Raw genomic sequence first — 11,449 nt, forward strand, 5'->3', positions numbered from 1 at the left:
ATGTCCCCTTTTACTATATTGCTATAAATGCCATTGAAAAAACTACAAGAAATCAAACAAGATTACCTTGTACAGTACCAAATCAATTCGCACTCCCCGCAACAATAACAAAAAACAAATCAATTCCCACCACAAGAAAGAGTCATGTCCCTTTTTATATGATTACAAATGCCAGGATCTCGAATTTCAATTTTTGAATCCACATTATTTTAAATTCGAATATATCATTAGGTGACCTTGCGGTTTATAATGGATGTAGTCCTACATTTTGATCTTCCATCTTATATGAACATTTTACTCCACCCTATAAACATATATATTGTCGTCTACTTTATGGTCTAAATTTGAATCAATTTTCCTTATTTGAATACGATTATTGTCAAGTTATACCATCATTTCAATATTATCTTGATAACAGAAAACATGCATATAGCAGTAATCATGTTTCACTGTGAATTACAAGTACTATACGATCTCCAATTCAAATATTTGTATCCATTTTATATTGAATTCAAATCACAGTACATTGGTCTAGGTAGCGAGATGTTCGGGATAATCTAAACCCTATTTTCCTATATATAATTTTTGGCTGAATTGGGACAAGTTTTGGTATAAGCTTCTTGCAAACCGGAGATTCTCTTAACAAGCCTCGTGGTTCCGAGAGGGAAGGTGTCACCTTTGTGTGTGAAATGATATACGCTTCCTCCCCCTGATTTTCTTTACAGAGGCAACATAGAACTATATGAGTGCCCTGTTAAATTTTGGAATTATTCCGGGTTCGTTTGGCCTTTTTTATACACTAGCAAAACATGCCTGTGGGTTGAAATGGGAGGAAAAAAAGCATATTTCATACACACATCCGACAACATCAGCAAACAATATTCTTTAAAAAATCTTCATTGACACAATTTCAAAAAAATATGAAAAATCAACTTTAATCCACTGGTTTACATAAAACTCATATCAATAGTTTAATGTGCATCATCGTGTAGGGGTTGGTAGTGCACTATGCAAAACAAAGAAGATGATTATGTACCTGTTTTAACCTTTAGGATATGGTAGTTGACAGGAATGAACATCCCCTATAGTGTTAATAATAGATTATGTGAGAGCATCAAACTGTCATATCTATTAAATTTGAATAGGGTAGAAAACATATATAATAGACATTTATTAAATGCCCTGCATAGACAAGATATTAATTAAGTTTACATTTTGCATAGACAAGATATTAATTAAGTTGGTAGAATGTGACAGCTTGTTCTTTGCATCAAACTTGCCTTTCCCCTGAGATTTGTTCTTGTTGTTTTGGGGCTGGTTGGGCTGGAAGTTCTTCTCGTGTACCATGTGGGCACTAGAAGCTCCCTCGCGACCCAAGCACGTGTGTCTTTTGCTCTCGGCTTCTCCTCAAAATCAAGAGTGCTAATGAGAACCAAAACAGAAAACTCATGTCTCTTGTTTTTCAGAGAAGTAGCAAAATCGTTCCACGAAGGTGGAAGCTTGGCAATGATGGTCCCAACAACAAATTTGTCCGGCAACACACACTTAAAGTACTCAAGTTCCTTAGAGAGTGACTGTATCTCAAGAGTCTGCTGAACAACAGAGCGCTCATCAGTCATCTTGTAGTCACAGAATTGCTCCATGACGTACAACTCGTTGCCAGCCCCCGAGGGCCCAAACGTGGCCTCCAACGCAGACCACATGTCTTTGCCGCTGTCAAACGACATATATGAATCCACAATGGAATCGTCAAGAACACTCAGCAGGGCGGCTTTGAAGAGGGTATCCATGTTCTGAAAAGCTTCCTGTTGTGTAGGATTAAGATCGCCCTCAGGCTTACCCTTACTGGCGTCATAGCAGTACATGACCTGAAACCAATATACTGCTCTTGTGTGCCACCTTTTATATTGCATGCCCTTAAAAGTAGGCGGCTTCAAAAGCGCAACAAAACCACTCGGAGTAAATTGCCTATAATGAGGTTTTTGGATTAGATTGTTGAATATATGAGCAATTTACTATGAGATTTAATCCGAATCAGCAGTAAATAGATCATGACGACAATTGCAAACATCAAAGTAATGATGCGGACTAAACCAGGAGGACAGAATCACATACTGTACAGCAGGAGCAGAACCAATGTGGTTGATGTTGTCACTCATGTCGTTGATGAAGAGGTTACCAAGGTCGGGGAAGAAGGCTGTCATTGAGGAAGTCGTCGCTGGCAGCAGTCACAGGAGTGTGCTCCCCAAAAACATGATCGCCCCTCTCCCGTACAGGATCACGAAAGGCAGGGTTCGGAGGACTGCTGTCCCATCTCACGGTGCACGCTGGAAGGAGGGGTGGATAAGAATTGCCTGGCGGTGCTAAGATCTGGAACAGTGCGAAACCATATGATACAGCGGCGGCTAGGGTAGAGCATGTCAGGTCGGTCGTGCGAGTATAATAGTAGGCCTTTGGCCCCCAAACCCCACGTCCAAGTCAATAATAGCCCCACCAAGGTTTGTCTCAAAATAAACGGAGTAATTAAGGTGCCCGTTAGTCCCTTTAGTATAAATACTATATCATTAATAATGGCCCCACCTTTTGTCTCACAAAGTATGTTGGAGTATAACCGACAACACATTTACAATCCCCTTCTCTTCTCTCTCCTTCAACTAAGCACAAATACTATATTTAAATCCTTATAGCCTGCTTATGTCATCTAATGGAGTACTTGCTCTAAAATTACTCTCCACTGTGTAGTCTGAAATGCCGGGCGTGCAGTGGGCGGTGGCCTCGGTCGGCGCACCACTTCAACGGCGGAAGCAGTGAGAGGTCGCATCACCCTGACTTGCCATCAATGTGGAGCGGCGGGCTCAGCTGGCACCGGGCGGGAAGCGCGTGCGGGAGGGGGGGTTTGTTGGGCCAAGAAGGTGAGAAGCCAACTTGGGATCAGTCTGGACGGGGAACTATCATGTGCTCCCATACTCTGCATATGACACTAGTCTATGTTACTACTCCCTCCTTTCCGGTTTATAGCGATGTTTAGAGTAACATAGTAATATATTATAGTATAAGTTACTCCCCACTATGACCAGCCTTGGCCTCTCCCAGTGCTCCACCATGTATAGCTACTAAGCCTGTCACGTAGGCATAAAATATGATGTGGCACCAATAAACTAAGCACCTATGCGTTGAAGACTTGAGTTACTAAGCCATTTAATGCACTTAGCACCTCATCTAAGGACATCTAAGCACTTACTAGCACCCCCTTGACCGTGGACCTTGACGGTGTACGTCACCTTGTGTCTCATAATTTTCCTCGTCATCATCTGAGTCCTAGAAGATCTCACCCACATCATCATTAGCATGCAACCGCCTTGATAGACAACGTGCGCAGAGTAGAGGCGACTGGGGACGCACCACGTCGTGGGCACTCCGTACATGCTCGTGTGCGTGTAGCGTGCGTGTTTTTCCATCAGTGCTAGCTCTAAGGCTGAGGCTGCGGTCGTCTTCGTATCCGACTAGTCGTTGAGCAACGACGGCAAAGAGGTGCTGCAAGAGATGTGTAGGCGCCGTTGCGTGCGAGCTTCGCCGTAGCACGACGAACCGGACATCACCGCATATGGCGCACGCCTCCATGCAGCCAAGTGTGTGCTCATGCATGTGTTATTCACGTGCATTCTGCGGCCGAGCGTGTGTGCATGCACGTGTTGTGTACGTGCATTGTGTGCTCCATGCTGTGCGCGTATGTGCATGAGTTGGATCAGATGGAGTTAGTGCGTTGGCTTGTGTACATGCGTGGCTACATGCGTCATGTACATGCGTGGCTTGTTGCGTGGTTATCAATATAAACTACTCCCTCTGTTCCTAAATATAAGTCTTTCTAGCCATTTCAAATAGACTACAACATATGGATGTATGTAGACATATTTTAGAGTGTAGATTCACTCATTTTGTTTCGTATGTAGTCCCTAATTCAAATCTCTAAAAAACTTATATTTGGGAACGGAGGGGTTATAAAACATCTTCAACTTAGCATCCTGATGTACCATTTCTAGTGGTTAGCGAAGAGTTCATGTTCTTTTATTTGTTTATAGGTGGACAGGCAGCAAAAAACAGGGGAAAACGCGCAAGGTTCCTTGCAGACGCTCCACCGCGAGGTTGTTGGAAATATGCCCTAGAGGCAATAATAAAAGGATTATTATTATATTTCCTTGTTCATGATAATTGTCTTTTATTCATGCTATAACTGTATTATCCGGAAATCGTAATACACGTGTGAATACATAGACCATAATATGTCCCTAGTAAGCCTCTAGTTGACTAGCTCGTTGATCAACAGATAGTCATGGTTTCCTGACTATGGACATTAGATGTCGTTGATAACGGGATCACATCATTAGGAGAATGATGTGATGGACAAGACCCAATCCTAAGCATATCACGAGATCGCGTAGTTCGTTTTGCTAGAGCTTTTCCAATGTCAAGTATCTTTTCCTTAGACCATGAGATCGTGTAACTCCCGGATACCGTAGGAGTGCTTTGGGTGTATCAAACGTCACAACGTAACTGGGTGACTATAAAGGTGCACTACAGGTATCTCCGAAAGTGCCTGTTGGGTTGACACGGATCGAGACTGGGATTTGTCACTCTGTATGACGGAGAGGTATCTCTGGGCCCACTCGGTAATGCATCATCATAATGAGCTCAAAGTGACCAAGTGTTGGGTCACGGGATCATGCATTATAGTACGAGTAAAGTGACTTGCCGGTAACGAGATTGAACGAGGTATTGGGATACCGACGATCGAATCTCGGGCAAGTAAAATACTGATTGACAAAGGGAATTGTATACGGGCTTGTTCGAATCCTCGACATCGTGGTTCATCCGATAAGATCATCGAGGAGAATGTGGGAGCCAACATGGGTATCCAGATCCCGCTGTTGGTTATTGCCCGAGAGCCGTCTCGGTCATGTCTAGGTGTCTCCCGAACCCGTAGGGTCTACACACTTAAGGTTCGGTGACGCTAGGGTTGTATGAATATGAGTATGCAGCAAACCGAATGTTGTTCGGAGTCCCGGATGAGATCCCGAACGTCACGAGGAGTTTCGGAATGGTCCGAGGTAAAGAATTATATATAGGAAGTGTTGTTTCGGCCATCGGGAAAGTTTCGGGGTCACCCGGTATTATACCGGGGCCACCAGAAGTGTCCTGGGGGTCCACCGGGTGGGGCCACCCATCCCGGAGGGCCCCAGGGCTGAAGTGGGGAAGGGAACTAGCCCATAGTGGGCTGGTGCGCCCCCCTAGGCCCACCCCCTGCGCCTAGGGTTGAAACCCTAGGGTGGGGGGGGGGGGCGCCCCACTTGCCTTGGGGGGCACTCCACCCCCCTGGCCGCCGCCCCCTTGGGAGATTGCATCTCCCAGGGGCGGCCCCCCTGGGGGCCTATATAAAGGAGGGCAGGGGGAGGGCAGCGGCACCCTGTGTCTTGGCGCCTCCCTCCCCCTGCTACACCTCTTCCTCCTCCCGCAGTAGCTTGGCGAAGCCCTGTCGGAGTTCTGCTGCATCCACCACCACGCCATCGTGCTGCTGGATCATCATCAACCTCTCCTTCCCCCTTGCTGGATCAAGAAGGAGAAGATGTCATCCGCTCCGTACGTGTGTTGAACGCGGAGGTGCTGTCCGTTCGGCACTTGGTCATCGGTGATTTGAATCACGGCGAGTACAACTCCATCATCACCGTTCTCTTGAACGCTTCCGCACGCGATCTACAAGTGGTATGTAGATGCAATCTCTCTCCCTTGACTTGTTGCTTAGATGAACTCATAGATGGATCTTGGTGAAACCGTAGGATTTTTTTTATTTTCTGCAACGTTCCCCAACAGTGGCATCATGAGCTAGGTCTATGTGTAGTTCTCTATTGCACGAGTAGAACACAATTTTGTTGTGGGCGTAGATCTTGTCAACTTGCTTGCCGCTACTAGTCTTATCTTGCTTCAGTGGTATTGTGGGATGAAGCGGCCCGGACCAACCTTACACGTACGCTTACGTGAGACCGGTTCCACCGACTGACATGCACTAGTTGCATAAGGTGGCTGGCGGGTGTCTGTCTCTCCCACTTTAGTTGGAGCGGATTCGATGAAAAGGGTCCTTATGAAGGGTAAATAGAAGTTGACAAATCACGGTGTGGCTTTAACGTAGGTAAGAAAACGTTCTTGCTAGATCACCTATAGAAGCCACGTAAAACTTGCAACAACAATTAGAGGACGTCTAACTTGTTTTGCAGCAAGTGTCTTGTGATGTGATATGGCCAAAGTTGTGATGAATGATGAATGATATATTGTGATGTATGAGATCATGTTCTTGTAATAGGAATCACGACTTGCATGTCGATGAGTATGACAACCGGCAGGAGCCATAGGAGTTGTCTTTATTTTTTGTATGACCCGCGTGTCATTGAAGAACGCCTTGTAAATTACTTTACTTTATTACTAAACGCGTTAGCCATAGAAGTAGAAGTATTCATTGGCATGACAACGTCATGAAGACACGATGATGGAGATCAGGATGATGGAGATCATGGTGTCATGCCGGTGACAAAGATGATCATGGAGCCCTGAAGATGGAGATCAAAGGAGCTATATGATATTGGCCATATCATGTCACTACTATATAATTGCATGTGATGTTTATTATGTTTATGCATCTTGTTTACTTAGAACGGCGGTAGTAAATAAGATGATCCCTTATAACAATTTCAAGAAGTGTTCTCCCCTAACTGTGCACCGTTGCTGAAGTTCATCGTTTCGAAGCACCACGTGATGATCGGGTGTGATAGATTCTTACGTTCACATACAACGGGTGTAAGACAATTTTACACATGCAAAACGCTTAGGGTTAACTTGACGAGCCTAGCATGTACAGACATGGCCTCGGAACATAGAGACCGAAAGGTCGAACACAAGTTGTATGGAAGATACGATCAACATGGAGATGTTCACCGACGATGACTAGTCCGTCTCACGTGATGATCGGACACGGCCTAGTCGATTCGGATCGTGTAACACTTAGATGACTAGAGGGATGTCTAATCTGAGTGGGAGTTCATTGTAATAATTTGATTAGATGAACTTAATTATCATGAACTTAGTCTAAAATCTTTGCAAATATGTCTTGTAGATCAAATGGCCGCCGCTCATGTCAACATGAACTTCAACGCGTTCCTAGAGAAAACCAAGCTGAAAGATGATGGCAGCAACTATACGGACTGGGTCCGGAACCTAAGGATCATCCTCATAGCTACCAGGAAACAATATGTCCTAGAAGGACCGCTAGGTGATGCACCCGTTCCAGAGAACCAAGATGTTATGAACGCTTGACAGTTTCGTGCTGATGATTACTCCCTCGTTCAGTGTGGCATGCTTTACAGCTTAGAACCAGGGCTCCAAAAGCGTTTTGAGCAACATGGAGCATATGAGATGTTCGAGGAGCTGAAACTACTTTTCCAAGCTCATGCCCGGGTCGAGAGATATGAAGTCTCTGACAAGTTCTACAGTTGTAAGATGGAGGGAAATAGTTCTGTCAGTGAGCACATACTCAAAATGTCTGGGTTGCACAATCGCCTGTCCCAGCTGGACATTAACCTCCTGGACGAGGCGGTCATTGACAGAATCCTTCAGTCACTCCCACCAAGCTACAAGAGCTTTGCGATGAACTACAATATGCAGGGGATGGTGAAGACCATTCCTGAAGTATTTTCAATGCTGAAGTTAGTAGAGGTAGAAATCAAGAAGGAACATCAAGTGTTGATGGTCAATAAAACCACTAAGCTCAAGAAGGGCAAGGGCAAGAAGAACTTCAAGAAAGACGGCAAGGATGTTGCCGCGCCCGGTAAGCCAATTGCCGGGAAGAAGTCAAAGAATGGACCCAAGCCTGAGATTGAGTGCTTTTATTGCAAAGGGAAGGGTCAATTGAAGCGGAACTGCCCCAAATACTTAGCAAAAAGAAGGCCGGCAACACTAAAGGTATATTTAATATACATGTAATTGATGTGTACCTTACTAGTACTCGTAGTAACTCCTGGGTATTTGATACCGGTGCCGTTGCTCATATTTGTAACTCACAGCAGGAGCTGCGGAATAAGGGGAGACTGGCAAAGGACGAGGTGACGATGCGCGTCGGGAATGGTTCCAAGGTCGATGTGATCGCCGTCGGCACGCTACCTCTACATTTACCTACGGGATTAGTTTTAAACCTCAATAATTGTTATTTAGTGCCAAGTTTGAGCATGAACATTGTATCTGGATCTCGTTTGATACGAGATGGCTACTCATTTAAATCCGAGAATAATGGTTGTTCTATTTATATGAGAGATATGTTTTACGGTCATGCCCCGATGGTCAATGGTTTATTCTTAATGAATCTCGAGCGTAATGTTACACATATTCATAGTGTGAATACCAAAAGATGTAAAGTTGATAACGATAGTCCCACATACTTGTGGCACTGCCACCTTGGTCACATTGGTGTCAAGCGCATGAAGAAGCTCCATGCTGATGGTCTTTTAGAGTCTCTCGATTATGAATCATTTGACACATGCGAACCATGCCTCATGGGCAAAATGACCAAGACTCCATTCTCCGAAACAATGGAGCGAGCAACCAACTTATATGAAATCATACATACCGATGTGTGCGGTCCAATGAGCGTTGAGGCTCGCGGAGGATATCGTTATGTTCTCACTCTCACTGATGACTTGAGTAGATATGGGTATGTCTACTTAATGAAACACAAGTCAGAGACATTTGGAAAGTTCAAGGAATTTCAGAATGAGGTAGAGAATCAACGTGACCGAAAGATAAAGTTTCTACGATCAGATCGTGGAGGAGAATATTTAAGTCACGAATTTGGTACACACTTAACGAAATGTGGAATCGTTTCACAACTCATGCCGCCTGGAACACCTCAGCGTAACGGTGTGTCCGAACGTCGTAATCGCACTCTATTGGATATGGTGCGGTCTATGATGTCTCTTACCGATTTACCGCTATCATTTTGGGGATACGCTCTAGAGACATCTACATTCACTTTAAATAGGGCACCGTCTAAATCCGTTGAGACGACACCGTATGAATTATGGTTTGGGAAGAAACCTAAGCTATCGTTTCTAAAAGTTTGGGGATGCGATGCTTATGTCAAGAAACTTCAACCTGAAAAGCTCGAACCCAAGTCGGAAAAATGCGTCGTCATAGGATACCCTAAGGAAACCATTGGTATACCTTCTACTTAAGATCCGAGGGCAAGATCTTTGTTGCCAAGAACGGATCTTTCTGGAAAAAGAGTTTCTCTCGAAAGAAGTAAGTGGGAGGAAAGTAGAACTCGATGAAGTACTGCCTCTTGAACAGGAAAGTAGTGCAGCTCAAGAAGATGTTGTTGTGATGCCTACACCAACTGGAGAGGAAAATAATGATGATGATCAAGGTACTTTGGATCAAGTTGCTACTGAACTTCGTAGGTCAACAAGGACACGTTCCGCACCAGAGTGGTACGGCAACCCTGTCCTGGAAATCATGTTGTTAGACAACGGTGAACCTTCGAACTATGAAGAAGCGATGGCGGGCCCAGATTCCAACAAATGGCTTGAACCGATGCGATCTGAGATAGAATCCATGTATGAAAACAAAGTATGGACTTTGACAGACTTGCCTGATGATCGGCGAGCGATAGAAAATAAATGGATCTTGAAGAAGAAGACGGACGCGGATGGAAATGTTACCATCTATAAAGCTCGACTTGTCGCTAAGGGTTATCGACTATGATGAGACATTCTCTCCCGTAGCGAAGCTAAAGTCCGTCCATATCATATTAGCAATTGCCGCATACTATGATTATGAGATATGGTAGATGGACGTCAAAATGGCATTCCTTAACGGACATCTTAAGGAAGAGCTGTATATGATGCAGCCGGAAGGTTTTGTCGACCCTAAGAATGCTAACAAAGTATGCAAGCTCCAGCGATCCATTTATGGGATGGTGCAAGCATCTCGGGGTTGGAACATTCGCTTTGATGAGATGATCAAAGCGTTTGGGTTTATGCAGACTTACGGAGAAGCCTGCGTTTACAAGAAAGTGAGTGGGAGCTCTGTAGCATTTCTCGTATTATATGTAGATGACATACTCTTGATGGGAAATGATATAGAACTTTTGGACAACATTAAGGCCTACTTGAATAAGTGTTTTTCAATGAAGGACCTTGGAGAAGCTGCTTACATATTAGGCATCAAGATCTATAGGGATAGATCGAGACGCCTCATAGGTCTTTCACAAAGCACATACCTTGATAAGATTTTGAAGAAGTTCAAAATGGATCAGTCCAAGAAAGGGTTCTTGCCTGTGTTGCAAGGTGTGAGATTGAGCTCGGCTCAATGCCCGAGCACGGCAAAAGATAAAGAAGAGATGAGTGTCATCCCCTATGCTTCAGCCATAGGATCTATTATGTATGCCATGCTGTGTACCAGACCTGATGTAAACCTTGCCGTAAGTTTGGTAGGAAGGTACCAAAGTAATCCCGGCAAGGAACACTGGGCAGCAGTCAAGAATATCCTAAAGTACCTGAAAAGGACAAAGGACATGTTTCTCGTTTATGGAGGTGACGAAGAGCTCGTCATAAAGGGTTACGTCGATGCTAGCTTCGACACAGATCTGGATGACTCTAAGTCACAAACCAGATACGTGTATATGTTGAATGGTGGAGCAGTGAGCTGGTGCAGCTGCAAGCAGAGCGTCGTGGCGGGATCTACATGTGAAGCGGAGTACATGGTAGCCTCGGAGGCAGCGCATGAAGCAATTTGGGTGAAGGAGTTGATCACCGAACTAGGAGTCATACCCAATGCGCCGGGGCCGATCAAACTCTTCCGTGACAACACTGGAGCTATTGCACTTGCCAAGGAGCCCAGGTTTCACAAGAAGACCAGGCACATCAAGCGTCGCTTCAACTCCATTCGTGAAAATGTTCAAGATGGAGACATAGATATTTGCAAAGTACATACAGATCTGAATGTCGCAGATCCGTTGACCAAACCTCTTTCGCGAGCAAAACATGATCAACACCAGAACTCTATGGGTGTTCGATTCATCACAATGTAACTAGATTATTGACTCTAGTGCAAGTGGGAGACTATTGGAAATATGCCCTAGAGGCAATAATAAAAGGATTATTATTATATTTCCTTGTTCATGATAATTGTCTTTTATTCATGCTATAACTGTATTATCCGGAAATCGTAATACACGTGTGAATACATAGACCATAATATGTCCCTAGTAAGCCTCTAGTTGACTAGCTCGTTGATCAACAGATAGTCATGGTTTCCTGACTATGGACATTAGATGTCGTTGATAACGGGATCACATCATTAGGAGAATGATGTGATGGACAAGACCCAATCCTAAGCATAGCACAAGATCGTG

This window comes from Triticum aestivum, chromosome 6B (genome assembly GCF_018294505.1).
Source record: "Triticum aestivum cultivar Chinese Spring chromosome 6B, IWGSC CS RefSeq v2.1, whole genome shotgun sequence".
NCBI lineage: Eukaryota > Viridiplantae > Streptophyta > Magnoliopsida > Poales > Poaceae > Triticum > Triticum aestivum.